At 34.8% G+C, this 17,310-nt stretch overlaps 1 long non-coding RNA gene across 1 annotated transcript; it reads left to right on the plus strand.

Annotated features, from left to right (window-relative positions):
- Window positions 1-7,474: 7,474 nt before the first annotated feature.
- On the plus strand, window positions 7,475-15,450 carry LOC141570519 (uncharacterized). The gene is made up of 4 exons (XR_012494574.2): window positions 7,475-7,704; window positions 8,287-8,368; window positions 9,285-9,444; window positions 14,858-15,450. It is a non-coding gene; the product is annotated as an uncharacterized LOC141570519 (long non-coding RNA).
- The last annotated feature ends 1,860 nt before the right edge of the window (window positions 15,451-17,310 follow it).

The following is a 17,310-nucleotide window of genomic DNA, read 5'->3' on the forward strand; positions in this document are numbered from 1 at the left end:
GACCCTAAGAGGGTAAAGGAAAGTTTTCCTTCCCTACAAACTCAACAACACTGAAACAAATGGTGGGAGAGTTTCTAAAGTACTGAGGTGAGTTGGTGGAAAAGAACTTGAGGGCATGATGTTTGTCAATGTGATTCGGCCTACTATGTTTGCTAAGTGGTGTTGATAGCTAGGTTAGGCTTCCACCCTCTTATAAAGACTAGAAGATAGAAGCACTGTATTTATTGATAATTACATTTCAAAGAAATGGCTTACAGGTCCTGGAGAAAGATATTTCTGAATTGCAAAACAGGCAAGAGGCTGGGAGAAGATTTACATCTCAAAGGGCAAGAGAAAAATTTTACTGTGGCAAGTTCTAAAGTAAATGTTCTACGAAAAGGAAGGTCAGAAGCCTGTAGTCAGGAAGAAGCCTATCTAAAGTTTAATAAAGCTGAGAGAAATGTTAAGGCCATCTCTGTCAATATAAAGTAATTTATTACAGGTTTACATTATGCCAAGATCTATACTTACCAATAAACATTATTATTATTGCTATGACTTTGAGGTGGCCTGCTTCCATTCTTGAGTTATTTCGTTTCAAATCATAGGTCAAATGTTGTTTGCAATACAAGGAAAAGACAGATAGAGGTGATCTAGTCCAGTTACCCCAATGTATACTTGAGGAAGTGAGTATCTATTTTGACAGTTACTGAATAAATACATCCTTGAATAGAAAATTTGACACAGACACATAATTTCTCATAACAACCCCTCCAAGGAATATTAAAAAAAAAATGTATTGGCACAGGAAGAAGGCAAATGGAATAAGTGAACTGGGGGAGTTATTGGTGAAGTCATGTTTAAAAATTAGGCTAGCATAAGTTGCTTGGTTGCATTCCTATATCCAAATTGAGAGGCCTTTCAGATTAGTGGAAACTGATGTTTCAGAGGGAATAAATATTCTTGCACTCTGGTCTCTTATCAAAGCTACTGGTAACAATTGTCTAGAAAACGTGAGTAGTCAAAACTATAGCAATAAATGGCCAACTTCCTTCAGTCCATTTTACTTCTTTGCAGAATAGACAGTAAAATTTCACAAGGTCAGTTTTATTTTTCAATAATTACTAGGAAACAGAGTGAACTTCAATATTAAATAAATTGCAATAACTTCTGAGCCAAGAAAATGACAGTATCGTGAATATGCAAGGTCCTTTTACATTATTTGAAATATTAAGATTTGAATGATTTTACCAGGCAAAATTATTTCACCCTGAATATAGACCTCTTCATATCCATAGTCCATTAATTGTACTTATCTTTTATTCTCACCTGGAATACTACTACTACTACTACTAATAATAATAATAATTTCTTTTTTTTAATGCACCTTCTAGGAATGTGGGAATAGGAAAGACATCATTTAGAGTTTCACTAATAATTGTGCAAGTGGCTTTACATTTGTCAATTCAGTTTATCCTAAAAATATGTCAAAATAACCTCAGAGGATCATTACCACTATTACTTTCATTTTGTATTTGATGAGACTGAATATCAGCCATATAAATGTCTATCACCTCACACATTCTGTCTTATGAAGTTCCCTCCCTGGTCCCATTTTATCTTCTCACCTCCTTTTTTCATAGCTTCTAGAGTAGCAATGTCTAAGAATAGCTATAACTGATACATAGTTTACCTTCTGCAATGGCAGAGAGAAAACCCTATCTTCTAAGCAAGAAGATTGCTATAAAAAGATGAGTATTTTCTTAGATGTATGTTTTAATTAGCTACTTTGGATGAGAGGTAAGACCTCTAAGAAATTGCTTCAATAATACAAGATAGTCAATAAGCTAATCTGTGAATTAAAGTGTGGCTATTTTCTTAGCTTTTTCTTTTCTTTTCTTTTTTTTTTTTTTTTTTTTTACACCATGAGGTACACAAGAGACCAAGCTGAATTGTTCAGAACACTAGAGGAGATTCAAACTTGCGATGAGAAAGAGGGAGGACAGGTGAGATGTCTGACAACCAGAGGGGGCCACTGGAAGAGTAGCACTGAGGCCTAAATGGTGATTTGTTCTAAGTTTATTCTATGCAGTATGGTGTGACTTCTCTTATCTATGACATTCTCAATAAAATTTATTTTTTCTTGCTAACATATTAAAAATAAATGGACGTGTTATTCATTGGCATGGGATACAGTACTGAGTGTGGCCCCAAACCGGTGTCAGGGAAGTCCTTCAATATGTGTGTAAAACTCAGGAGGTATTCTTAGGACTCTATTGTGTGTTTTTTCATCTGCCTTTCTTCTCAGTAGATAGCGAACAAGAAAGGACAAATGTGTCCAAAGAGAAAATCTAGCCATGATTAGAGCCATAGGAGCAGCATCTTCATCTCTTGGTGAATTATGCTACCTGGCAATAGTGGGTGGATGCTCAGATCACTGTTCAAATATGTATGGATACAGCCTATCTTCAAGGAAGCCAGGCACGGAACTTCTAGAAAGTCATATGACTCTAAGCATCCAAAAGCTCTCTACTATGAGATGTCTCATATGAGTGTCTCATTTGAAATAAGACTGGGTCTCCTATAAGACCCAGTGGCTCCCATTCATTAAATTTCACAGATGCATCTGAAGTTAATAGCTTTGTCAAAATCATTCTTCTACTCTTCACAAATCCTAAGGAGAATCAGAATCTATATTTGATCCTTGACAGCTCAGTAATGATGACACTCGGGGACAGCAAGCTCTTCAGGCTTCAATTCGTCATCGTTTAATTCAAAACAACACGTATTTATCAAATACTTCTATGTGCCAGAAACACTGATTGGATCTATGAAATAAAAGGAATATAGGGATGATTTTCTTTTTCTTATTGTGATACAATTGTTCTCCGTATATCACTGTCTCAGCTCATGAGGCTTTTTCTAATTTGTTTATCTGTCTTTCTTTCTGAATCTTAGTTATCTGGAGTTTTAATTATTTGCATGCCCTGTAGTCAACCAGGTTTTTGTTGTTGGTTTTTGTTTTGTTTTGTTTTGTTTTGTTTTTTGCCTGGTCCTGATCACTGGTATAGTGTTCTTTGATTCCCATTTGTTTACACAGATTCAAATCTAATGTGTATCCTCCATGTTACTGGTAGTAGCTCCTTACTTGGCCTTAACACGGTGCTGAATATACTAGGTCATCAGTCAATATTTGCCCTTTTTTTTTTTTTTTTTTTCCTGAGTTCTTGGATAAGAACACTTCCCTGTTAGAATTCCCTCTAGCTTTCTTTCCTGAGCAGAGTCCAGGAGACAGGTAAACAGAGCAGTGTGCATTCCCATCCTGAAGCACACAGCAAATCCGTTTGGCAAGTCTTGTTAATGGGCGACACAAGAAAACATTAGCTTGGAAAAGTCAATAACAGTATGTAAAATGACCCTCGGTTTTCCTTTCTTCTTTTAAGGCAACGAGGGCAAATTTAGCACAGATGTGTTCCTATTGTCTAGTTTATTTTAGGGCAATTTAAGAAATAATTCTCCACTGTAAGGCTCATGTTCAACTTTGAAATCATCAATTTAGCAAGGGTGAGCTGTTATCTACGAGTTAATTCAGATTCAATTTCAGTGGTTAAAGGTACAATGTAACTCAAATTGCCGTCCTCCTGGTTCAGTTAATTCTGGGAAAATTGGAGTCTAGATGATAGGAGATTTTCTCTATAGTTAATTTAAATGAACAGATTCAATTTCATACAGGTTATGAGCTACCTGGATTTCCAGATGGGGACTGTAATACTTAAATAGAAATCCCACCTAGAAGTTATTCCCTACAATCTTGGTAAAGATGATCTTGGTAAAATCATCTCTTTGAAACACGTCAACACAAGTGCAATGGAATATAATCAGAGTAATTTCCCATGATGGATGTGACTTTGCTAGGGATACTGAAAAAAAGAAAAGCATTGCTGAAGATTTCAAAGGTACCATAATTCAAGCAGACTTATTTTAGAGGAGAAAAATTTTTGCTAATGTTACTGTTGGACCAAATCAAATAATTATACTACTTGACTAAAGCTAGACATTCAATGTGTAATAAAGAATATCGAAAATCACTGATTTATAAGTAGTACTTAAAATATAGCTTCTGAGGTGGTTCTCTTACCTCACTTTTACTACTACTTTATAGCTTAAACACAGTAATGCTTTTTTTAAGTATTAGAATTGGGGAATTCTAGGTCTAAAGATATTTGTTTGATTCCCTTGTAATAATTGAGATGAGATTTAGGTGATGGTAAAACTAACTTTTACATAAAATATAAACTGTGAGGATTGTATGTGTGTTGAGATATGTATATCTACTCACAAATATAATTATAGTTTCCTGTATTTCAGATTGTAATATAAACTATGTTTCATCTTTAAGATAAAGTAGATTACACATTAATCTGATAAACAAGTTTAAGCTTTGGGAAAATTAAAAGTAAGACTGCCATTTGAACACCAATTACATATTAATTTCACATACATTTTCAAATCTAAAGTAATATTTAGTCATTGACATTTTTGAAGCAACAAATCATAATATATATTGTCTGTGCTTAATCTTACCAATAATCTATAATTTATTTTCCAAAGCTATTTCCCTCAGTTTAAACATATTCTTTTTTTAAAAAATTCTGGCTCTTTCTTATCTTTACACATGTTATCCATCTTACTTTATAATAGTTCAAAAAAAAAATCAATAGAGCAAATGGGCTATATGCTGCTGAACTCTTTCTGATCTATACTCTATAACTCTTAATCTCCTTACCACCAGACACATATGTTATCATTTTAACCAGTGGCATGCTTTGTACTACCCTCAGACACTGGTATGGTGAACAAGCCAGCAGACCAACACTCTCTGCAGCTCTCACAAGTGGTTTATGTCTATGAATTCCCCCACATAATCATCTAACACCTTTAAGCATGGGTACCGGACAATGTATAGTGGCTGATTTCCAAAGATGGCCATCCAATGAATCATTCTTCCCTATTATGTTTTTTCTTATTGAATTTGCATTGCCCCTTGAACTCGGAACTAAGAAAATGGATGGTTGTGATCTTAGGAGATTTCCAAGGCCGATCAGAACAACCCTTGAGGTTTCCAGCTAAATCCCTTTGAACTGTTCTTCTTGGGGTAATCTATCTTGGAAACCAGCTTCTCTGCTGTGAGCAGCTCAAGAGACATGGAGAAAGCAAGTGCTCGTGGTCTGATCAATGCTCCAGGCTGAACTCCCAGCTAACAGCTATTGTTCAGCTGTGCTTGGACATCAAGCTCAGCAGAGCATCTGACTATGTGACAGATCTCACATGAAAATCCCCCAGCTAACCCTGGTCAAGCCACAGATCTGTGCGAGATTAAAAATAGTTATATTAAGACAGTGATGTATCAAGGTGGTTTGTTAACAAACAAACAGATAAAATGAATACTATGTAAGGAAAATAACATTTGTAATATTTATACTGTTCAAATTAGCCAAAAATCTAACAAAGTAATAAACACCTATACACACTTAGCTACTAGTAATGAAAGTCAGTCATTTGGCACAAAAGTTATTCAGCTAATTCAGAAAATTGTGTCAATTATTTTTGCCAGCTTCTTGCCGACAAGACAATGAAATCAACAGATCTCTAATAATGGCAAAGGAGGTACTAGGAAATAATTAAATAAATACTTACTGAAAGCAAGATACTCTATGATTTATTGAATACATTTAATACGTATGTACAGTCGTCCTCAGTATCTATCATGGGTTGGTTCCAGTACATGCTGTGGATACCAAAATTCACAGATGCTGAAGTCCCTCATATAAAATGGCTTACCATGGTATTTGCATATAACCTACACACATCCGCCCATATGCTTTCAATCTTCTCTAGATTAATTATAATAGCTTAAGGGAATTATAAAAAGAAAAAAGTCTCGACATGTTCAGTACAGAGGCAATTATTATATTCGTAGGCATAATTACATAGTACAGGTCAGCAAGAAAGCAACGTATTTTTCAGAATATTTACAATCTGTGGTTGGTTGAATCTGTGTATAGGGCACCCTTAGATATCAAGGATCAATTTTATGTAACAATGTCAAAATTGTGCAAAAATCAGTAAAAGTAGTTTAAGTTGACCATTTATCATAATTTATATCAAATAACTTGTGGATTTGTTTGTTTTTAACCTTTTTGAGTTATTTCCCATTAAATTTATTTGAAGTAGTATACAGTTAAATGTTATTTAAATGACCTGGCAAAATATACATCCTTACTACAGTTCAAACATTATCTCCTCAAAGACCCTTTATGATGACCCTATTTAAAGTTCACACACACACACACACACAAACAAACACACACCATCTATATAGTTTCTATTGTTTTTTTTCTTTTTTTTTGCATCACTTAGTTTCAGAATTATTTAATTTATTTTCTTGTGTATTGTTGTTCCTCCATTTTGGAATATAAGCTCCATGAAAGGAAGGGTTTAGTCTCTTTATTATCCCTACAATGACTATCCCATTATATTCTCAAAGGCTTGAATGCTGCTTGGGACAGTTTAGGCCCTCAAAAATACTTGTTAATAATTTAATGAATGATTTAGAGTTTTTCAAATGCTTACATTTGGACCTTAAATTGAAAGCAGGAAAAGAAAACAAAACAAAACTTCTCTTACACTAAATAAATGATTTTTTCTACTTTGTTCTGTTAATTTATTAAATGTATACCTTCAAAATATTCTCCTGTTTAGCATCTCCCAACAAGTTTAATTATTTAATAGAAAAGAAGACTAAAGAATCATGAGGTCTGGGTCCTGTTTGGAGGTTTCTGACATAAGTTGGGTCTATGGTCAAACCAAGGGACAGAAGTTTGCTTTACTTAGTATTTTCATTACTAGAATATGTAAAGTTATATCTGTATTTTTTCCCCCTTTGTTGTTTTGAATATCCAACAAAGAAGTTGGTACAAGGTACTTTGAAAAGTTAAAAATATAGAAAAGTCAGGTACGGTTTTGCTAAGTTTCAACATTATCCTCAAATACATACTTACATATATTTTCATTACCACTCTTTTCAATGTTTGTGGTAATTTCAACTGGTTTATGTAGCTTAATCAATTTTTCACATATGGTGACAGCTATATGCTTTTCATAAAGAAATAACTCTATTTTCCAAGGCACTATCATCTTAAATTTATATACATACGAAAATCTGAAAATCAAGTTTGCGAACTTGTAATGATGTTGCTAACTTTTCTTTGATATCAGAGGGCTTATTCGTTATGAATTTGTACCAACTAGACAAACAGTTAACCAAGTTTACTATTTGGGAGGGCTGAAAAGGCTGTGTGAAAAAAGTTAAGACAACATGAACTTTATGCCAACAATTCATGGCTTTTGCGTCACCACAATAAACCAGCTCACATGGCACTGTCTGTGAGGGAGATTTTAACCAGTAAACAAATAACTGTATTGGAATACCCTCCCTATTCACCTGATCTGGGCCCCAATGACTTCTTTCTTTACCTGAAGATAAAGGAACTATTGAAAGGAAAACATTTTGATGACATTCAGGACATCAAGGATAATACACAACAGCTCTGATGGCCATTCCAGAAAAAGAGTTCCAAAATTGCTTTGCAGGGTGGACTAGGCGCTGGTGTCAGTGCGTAACTTCCCAAGGAGAGTACTTCCATAAGGACATTCAGCAATGAGGTATGTGGCACTTTTTCTAGGATGAGCTTGTGAACGTAATTGTCAGACCTTGCACACATGCACATACACATGCATTTATATACATGCATATGTGAATCATTATGTGTCCATAATAACATGTAAGAACATTTTAATTTAGGTAGGAACAATTAAAAGAAACTTTAATTTCGGTACATTTATTTACTTATTTATTCATTCATCTATTTATATTTTCAAGCCCTACTAGTTTTTATTTTTATCAACAAATGATTTAGATGCTGTTAAAAGAATCTGTTTCAAGATAAACCGTATTCATCCATCCATGCATGCATTTAACAGACTTTTATTATTGTGCTAGGCATTTGGGACTGGGACACTGTGACTAGGACACTGCCTAGAATCGTAGGTCTCCCACTCTACAGTGGGGTGGGTGGGTGGAACAGAGTTAAGACAACAGTGTAATAAATTGATATTTGTTCTCTTAGACTATTCTAAGTAGCATTGCAATAAACAAGTATATTAACCAACAGGAAAGATGGCCTGGTCCTGCTAACAGATTGCTAATATATGATTCATATTCTTATTATCACTGATATTTGGCAGGTAGAGACGTGACTGAATGGCATGACAAGGAAGCTAGCTTGTATCTTAGAGCCATCATATATGGTTTTCTTTGAAGTAGGAGGTAAGCCTTTTTTCTTCAATTTTTTTGTAATTCCAGATTTTAAAGACATAGTAGCCCTACAGAGCCAGGGTAAAATTATTATTTGGTTTAAAAGCTAATTGGAAAATGTCCTCCTAAGGGTCAGAGAGCCTGCAAAGGGCATCAGTGTCGAAGGACATGGTTTCATAACTTCTTCTTGAGGTTTAGACTTGAATTGTTATAAGTAGTTTAACTTAAAATGACAAGGGCTAAACATTTCTCAGAATTATAAGCCAAGAATCAATGATTTGTTGGACAGTAAGAAACATTGTTAGCTGCATGGATTTTTATAGATTACTCATTTTTACTTGACATTGCAAAATAGGAATAAAATCCTTGTGGTTGCATCTTTTTAATTCCCATGAGGCATTCTTCAAATGTCTATAAATAAGTTGGAAACCAGAAGCATTAAAACCCTACAGAGCATTTAATGAAATCAGTGTAGACATATGTTCTCTGTACACTTTTAAAGCTCATCAATCACATGGGTTGCCATGTGCAATCTGAACAGAATAACTCCTAAGGTCTAAGGAACTTTGGTACTGAGAAAAAGTTCACTCTTACTTTTCATAGTTAAGAAATGGGATATGGTGGGGAATCCTGTCATGACCCACTGTTCTGACAACATATAATTCAGATGGATGTAGCCCTAACAAAAATGCCTCTCCAGCACAGCATAACCCTTCCATAAATTTTCTCTCAGTATATAGCCACTTTCCTTTTTAGAAAAGCTCCATGTAAAAATGTAAAGTGTTTGCTTTCATGATTGGCCTTCAAATCTTGTAGTCTGTTTGTCAGATTCACACAGTAAAATCAATCTATATATGACAATCCTTTGTAAATGTTTAGGCTCTAATTTTTTTTTTTTATTAGTAGTCATTTTCCATTTCATCCTCAGAGAGAATGAAGTACGAAGAAATTTTGATGTGGTAGCTAAAATGATGAGTCCATTAAAATGAGCTACTTCTGTGGATGCTGAATGAATCACTAGCTGAAAACTTGGGTGGTGGAAGGATGTGAAGGACAAAGCTTTAAAAGGAAAGCTAGGAAAGGATGTGGTGAGTTACTAATAGGTGTTCTATACATGTCTGTTTCCCTTCGCCCTACTTTATAATTTTGATGGATGTCGGGATCGCACAAGAGCAACATCTTTTATACACTTGCACTAGGAAGCGTTCATAACAATGAGTGAAAAAAAAAAAAAAAACAACTCTGAAAAATGAACATTACTTAATAATACTTGTAATATGGTGTAACCCAGAAATACAATGTCCTTGGAGTCAATGTTACATACTCAGGTTCATCTTATCTTGTTGCGTTCTACATATTCATAGTCCTTTTGGTACATACTCGCCACTGACAGCTCAACTCATTACAGCAATCCAAGGCAGACAGAAAACATAGTGCAAACATATATCTCAGCCCTGCTCTGTCAGTGAAGGACAAAGTAATAAGACAGGGAAATTTCTTCTTGCTTAAGTTGGGTAATATTCAGTCTTACGTGTCCAATTCTGTTTTAAGATACACATCAGCTTATACTATTCTGAAATGTTGAATCCCAAAAAATAAAATAATACTTTATAACACACAAAGGTGAATAGAGAGAAAAGGTCAAATGGAAGGATGTAAAAGGCAAGAAAAATGATGGTGTGGCAAAATACAGAGAATAGAATTCTGTCAGAACAAAATGTGGTTAACAATAATAGTTAATGAAATTCATAATAAATTCGGATGATATTTGCTTTATGTCTCACAATTAGCATAGTAAACACAGGTATTATGCAAGGGGCAATAAACTCACACCACCCCATTTTCACTCAAATAGAAAACAGTGTTTGTTGAGGGTAAAACCAACGAGCAGAGAAGTTGCAGAATGCACATGGAATCTCAGCTTTCCATACATCATGGAGAGATGCTGACGGGTTGAAAAGCCAGACTGCAATGCATGGCTACGATTCTAGTAGGAAGGGACCACATATTTTTTAGGGATGAAACCAAGAAACCTTGTTGTGTCTCTGAAACGGAGGACATTTCTTAGTTAAGGATGTGGACTTGTTAGAAAGGGGGAGGTGTTTAAAGCTTAAGGGTTGGTTCTTTCACTGAGCTAAATCAGACCTGGTCATTTCTACTGAATAAAGTGGGGGAAGAGGTGTGCCTTCAGATTAGGATTGGCCTATACACAGTTGGTCTCACAAGCACTTTTATAGGTGGGAAAACAGACACTCATAGAGATTAAATAACTTATCCAAGATAATATAGGTATTTAATGACAGCATCGAAGTATTATAGAAGTACGAGGTCTGATCATTAAATTCGTGAACTTGTTGCAACAACGTTGCTAATGTTTTTTGATATCAGAGGGATTATTCATTATGAATTTGTACCAACTGGACAAACATTTAACCAAGTTTACTATTTGGAAGGGCTGACAACGTTGTGTGGAAAAAGTTAGACGACCTGAACTTTTCACCAATAATTCATGGCTCTTGCATCACAACGATGCACCAGCTCACACGGCACTGTCTTTGAGGGAGTTTTTAGCCAGTAAACAAATAACTGTATTGGAACTCCCTCCTTACTCACCTGATCTGACACCCAAGGATGTCTTTCTTTACCTGAAGATAAAACCAATATTTAAAGGAAGACATTTTGATGACATTCAGGACATGAAGGGTAATACGATGACAGCTCTGATGGCCATTCCAGAAAAAGAGTTCCAAAATTGCTTTGAAGGGTGGACTAGGCTCTGGCATTGGTGCATAGCTTCCCAAGGGGAGTACTTCGAAGGTGACCATAGTGATATTCAGCGATGAGGTATATAGTACCTTTTCTAGGATGAGTTCGTGAACTTGTCATACTTCATAAGACAGGACTAATATTTTATTTCTTTTGTTCATCATCTTCATTTAATGAATTGGAAAGCTTTCTTTGGTATATTCTGAAGTCATTTGAGTAATATGTCAGTTTTCTGTTTCTTGTAGGTTTTGTAAAATTTGTGTGAGAAAACAATTGGGAGGTTGCTGTTTTTCTTTTTAGTTTTTGTTTATTGTTTTTGTTAGGATATGGGGAAGTTAGTCAAGAATTATTGTTTAACAATTCAATTTCTTTAATTGCTTATTGACTTGTTTAGGTTTTCTATACTTCTTGAGTTAATTTTTGCAAAGCAATATTTTTCTAGAGAAATTTCCATTTTAATTATGTTGTCATCAGTATTATTATAAAATTATTCTTATAATTGAAAATCATCTCTATTCATTTGTATCTCTGATTTTCTTTTCTTAAGTTGTTTATTTTTATCTTCTTGCTTTTGGTTGATAAACCTTTCAAATCAAATTTGTGTCTATTTTATATATCTTGCAGTGTTGTCCTCATTATGATTTATTTAAATCCAAAACATATGTATAATTGTAGTTGATAGCTAAAGTTCTTTTTTGCTCAGTCCATCATTTTTGTTGTTTCTGGTTGTGTTTCTGTTGGCTGATTTTTCTACTGGGTTTGGGTCGCATTTGCAGCTGCCTCACATGTTTAGTAACTTCTCATGGGTTTCTGATATAATGAATGATGCATTGAGTGTAAGAGATTTTATTATATTCCTTTAAAAAGTGTTGAGGTTTGTTTTGGTAGGCTTGATCCTTTCTAGGCTTGGTTTTAAGCTTTATTAGGGCAAGACTAAAGTGTGAGGGCTAAGTCTAGTCTTACTCCTAAAGTGTGACTCTTATGTAGTCTCTACTGATTGCCTTGAATGTTTGAATGAGGTTTCTACAGTCTGGATGCTTGAAATTTATGTCTCTCAGCCCTTCGTAAGGTCTGAAAATCGCTCACTTAAAGCTATGTTATTAGCATGGTTTCACAGAGTTTCAACTTTACATGTACACATTAGTATAAAGTCAAAGATTCTTGGCTCTGTTTCTAGAGGATTGGTTTTAGTATGTCTGAAGGTGCCAAAAAATGTATACACATTTTAAGAAAGGAAAATTGTATTAAAATTGTAATACTCAATATATACCAATAACAAAAGGTGAATGCATGTCACATTTGACTTCTGCAATTACAAAAGATGCTCAAAGTGGTTACCATCAGCATCCAGACACTTCTGATTATAGCAAACTACTACTTGAGCAACGTTGATAAAAGTGTCCACTTGTATACATTTTTTTAGCACCCCCAGTGTGTGCATGTATATAACAACTAGGTCATTAGGTTACAAAAGAAAAGATGTAAAAGATGTCATATTAGTGGTGTTTTATTTTGCATACCCAACTGTAGAGGTTTCTACATCTGTGATGGACAAACTACTACTTATAGGACAACTGCCTCGTGTATAAATAAATATCTTTTGGAACACATCCATACTTGTCTACGTATTATCCACAGCTGCTTTCATGCTACAAGTGCAGATTTAAGTGATTAAGACAGAAACCATATGGCCCACAAGCCTAAAATATTTATGATATGGCCCTTTCAGAAAAGTTTGCTGACCTCTGCCACAGAAAATGGTTTCCATAAAAGAACTGGTACATTTACGTGGTAAAGAAAATGACTTGCTAGATTAGATTGAATGATTCAGAACTAGAGATAAGAATCTGAAGCTGAATAGTTGGGTTTACTACCTGATTTAAATTAATTAAACGCAATTGAATGACTATACATTGATCACCTCCTTTGAGCTTGTTCTCAGTTGGTATAATGTCTTGGGCAACATGGTTTCTATCAGGATCTTTGCACATGCACTATTGTTAGGTTGTGCACTGAACAAATCTGCGGTGCCATTTACATAGTAGATTATGACATAATTCATATTCCTTAGTTTGGTGTAATTTGGTGACTCTGATTGTCCTCTGTCCCCTAATGTTCCTCTGTTAATTCAATGTAGCAGTCTCAATATTTGAAATATAAGCTTGAGTTTCTTGATAATTTCTGACTGCAAACGTCTTTACTACTACTCAGAAACTTTAGCGACACACCATCCTCTGGTCTATGATTTGTGAGAAACTTCTATATTGGCCTTTTCCCAAGACTCTAGAATGAGCCTGCATTATAATGATTTCTATGACATAGAAAATTCCAGACTGTGATGTTTTGCTTGGTCTAGATCTACATAATGGCAAAATAAATATTTTGGTAGGCAACGGATCAGTGAATAGTTTGTTATTTCTCCTCAACATAATCTGACCACTTAAAAGTGGTTCACCAAAGCATTTTTGTCCTATAGAAGAAAAATTGCAAAACCAAGTCATAAAAGCTAATGAATAATCTGTGGCTCTCTCAAGATTATTTGTGTAATGTTTGTAAATAAGGAAAATCTTTTAAAACCAAACAATTCATCTTCTGTTGGCAGTCAGTCAATATCCATGCTAGCTGAGTAAAGGAAAGTGGGGGTAAAGAAGTAGAAAACATATAATTTGAGAGTGGGAGCTAGATCAAAGTCTGTTTTATCTTGTGAGCTATGTAAACAAACAATGTGTAAAGATCTAGAATCTTGCTCATTTTATGAAACCAGTAAATACAAGGGAAAACAATTCTTATTTTCTTTCTTTCTTTCTTTTTCTTTCTTTCTTTCTTTCTTTCTTTCTTTCTTTCTTTCTTTCTTTCTTTCTTTCTTTCTTTCTTTCTTTCTTTCTTTCTTTCTTTCTGTACAAACGCTTAGAAGTTTATTATTCTCTATTTGCTTAGACATGCACACCTGAAATGCACAATATTAAGTACTCTGTTGTTTCACTAAATACATAAGAGTATTTCATAGAAAAAGGATGTAAAACAAACAAACAAACAATTACAAGCAAACAACTCATCTTGAAATGCTGATTACCTTCTAGTTACTCAACAACCCTAGACCCACAGCACACATATCAGTCAAGGTCCCCTCAGGAAATTGATTCAAATTGAGATGGTTCAAAAGTCTTTTTCTGAAGTCCCCAATAAGAAAAGTTGAGGCAAGTCTCTTGGAGACTAGCAATAGCAGAAAGCTATCACCACTCCTGGCCTGAAGGCCAAGAGGAAGGTCTGCCTTCACAAGCCATATGCTGGAGGAAACAGCCACTGCCATCAGCTTGACAGAATCAGGACTGGTCCAGGGGAAAGCATACCCAACCTCTCTCATTCTCCATCATTTGAAACTCCCCAGTGCCTCATATTTGACAAATCCAACTGGAAATCTGACAAGGGATTGGGTGGGAGAGGGCGGGGGGATCAACTCAAGGGCAGAAAGCAGGAAGGGGAAGGGTGGAGAGTGGACTAGGAGTGATGAGTATGTGAAGCAAATGGAGAATAAAAGCACATCCAAGGAAAAACAACAGGGTCAATACTTCCTGCTTCAGGTGAGTGGTTTTTTTCTGTGTAGATTTTTGTTGTGTTGTCTTTTTTCTTTTTTATTTATTTATTACTTTTCTGTTCTAATATGTACATTTCAGATTTTTGAGGCAATGTTAATGAAATAATGAACACTAGAAATTCATTGACTTTCTTTCAAAGCATGTGCACTTAAAAAGAATCAACACGTATGGTATAACATTTACAACTCACTATACTCTCTCTGCAAAACATCAAGAAGACTGCAAAATGAAATATATCTGGTGAAAAGTGCCTTGAGAAGAGCCTAATAAATCTTAGACTAGCAGACAGTTGAAACAGGAAGACCTGCTGAGCTCTGATGTGGGAGAGTCTAATCCACTGAATAAATTGTTCCAAGAAGAACTCACCCTTGTGAAAATATATTATCCTTATGACAATACCAAGGTCATCGTCCAAGGCAGTTATTGGCTGTGCAAATGCCAGTAACAAAAGTGAAATATATCAGGAAACCGAAGGTGAAGAAAGAAACATATCATCAAATAAAACATACACAGAAATGGAAATGCCCGCGTCGGTTCTACCAGGATTATTTCTAAGACATGGTATTCCTGTGATCTGCCTGGCCGGCAACACCAAATACCATGTTCACGTCAATTTAAAAGATAACTTCAGATAATTTCCTTCATGTAAGTTAATAACTGTATCCTGAGATAAATCAACTCAGAGGCCAAAAGAAGTCTTAAAAGGAATGACAGTGACTAAACAAACAAACAAACAAACAAACAAATTCATTAAAGTTCAGAGAACAGGGTTTATCACATTTGTAGAGAGGAAATCTTCTTGCCCTTTGCTTCATTTGGTGAACAGTTTTTAAAAAATAATCTAATAGAACACTTTGTGAAATTGTGATTCACTTGAGTTACTCCCATATGTGTAAAATGAAATATAACCTAAATTAATTTTTGGGGTGGCTCAAACAAAAGAAACCTAAAGAAAACAATTTTGCTTTTGGCTGGAAAGGGCTGCTACTGACAAAATCAGCTGAGAGACCTATGACCATTGAGCTATCTAAAAAAATACACAATCTTTATTTTACCTACACAGATACAGTTTTAGGACTCATACTTTGCCAAAGCAAGGTGATGATTAGTCGCATATTAAATTGAAAATTGGGGTAAATCTCTGGATATCTTCAATGAAAATATTCACAAAATAAATAGTTGGGAATATGTGTTTAATGGGAAATTTTATATGTGTTCATATAAACTAGTAACCTAGGTCCCATTATCTGATAAACATGTTTCATCTGCAGACAGGAAAGGATTCAGATTTTTCCACCTTGAGAGACTGTGTCCAGAACCCCAGCGTGGAGGCACATGTTTAATGATGTAATTTGTCTAACTCCATAATTTCAATGTCGTACTCATTGGTACCTTTCTACTGAATCCCCTCCTGCAAAGTCATCTTGCAAGACGTTTTTGTAAGGTGGGGGTAAAATGGTACTGTTCAACCCTGGTTCTGATGTCAGTTCTGGCACTCTATGGCCTCTATGTGTCACGTGCATGACAACTCATGTCACCAATTTATGTTTGTTTATTTACCTGGAGATAACTGATCTGTATTTCATTACTAATAAGCTTCTAGGGATATAGTGTAGTAAATATCAAAGGGTATTTTTATGAAGACCAGATAATTGGTATTCATGAGGAATAGTCAAAATCTCTAAAAGTCCCTGACTGTTTAGTTGTTTTTTAAGATAAGACTAACCTGTCTCCCTTGGTTCCTAAACAACACATCACATTTTTAAAATTTGAAGTAATACATGTTCATTAAAGATGATCTGTAAAGTATAACTATGTGAGGAAAAAGACAAAACTTTCTCAAACCTGTGAATAGATAATCTTTTTTCCTGGACACATACATTCTTTCTCACACATAAAAAGCCACATTTCAATAGAATAAAATGATGCTATTTTACATAACACTTTCACAACATTTTCCCACATTAAAACCATTTTAAAAGATTATTTTAAGTACTAACATAATGTGCCATTCTATTGGCATATCGCAATTTAGTAAATGTGCTTTTTAATGTTTTCTTCTCCTTGTTCTTAGAAGCAATACTGTAATAAATACCAGAGGGGTTGGAATCTGTGTGGAGACCTCTGATAATTTTAGGGCTAATTTTGTTAAATGGATGTATTGAGTAAATACTTTTGAACATTTTCAAGGTCTGATGCATTGCGCCAAATTCCTTTCCTAATAATTTTTACTAGTTTATGCTTCCACCTGCATCAGGTATTTGCCAGAATTTCAAACAATCATCCATGCTTTCCTTGTTTTGTGTTACTTTGCTAAATAATTTCACTAAAAATAGTTTAAGATGAATAAATAATATTACAAATATTTTATATCACATTGTTGACCTTAAACAACCAGATATTTCTCCAGCATGGGTTCATTCAGGAACAACAAAGAATTGCCCTTACGTGGATTTTCCCTGTTTCATTCTTCATACTTACCAGTTTGCTGCATTTCTCAGGAGAACAACTATTTTATTTTTCCACTTTACTAAGTTAATCCTTCCATCTTCTGCGTATTAATGTCTCCATCTGTCTATTCTTTAGTTTCCT

Source organism: Rhinolophus sinicus, chromosome 3 (genome assembly GCF_057876585.1).
Source record: "Rhinolophus sinicus isolate RSI-liver-muscle chromosome 3, RSI-T2T, whole genome shotgun sequence".
NCBI classification, from domain to species: domain Eukaryota; kingdom Metazoa; phylum Chordata; class Mammalia; order Chiroptera; family Rhinolophidae; genus Rhinolophus; species Rhinolophus sinicus.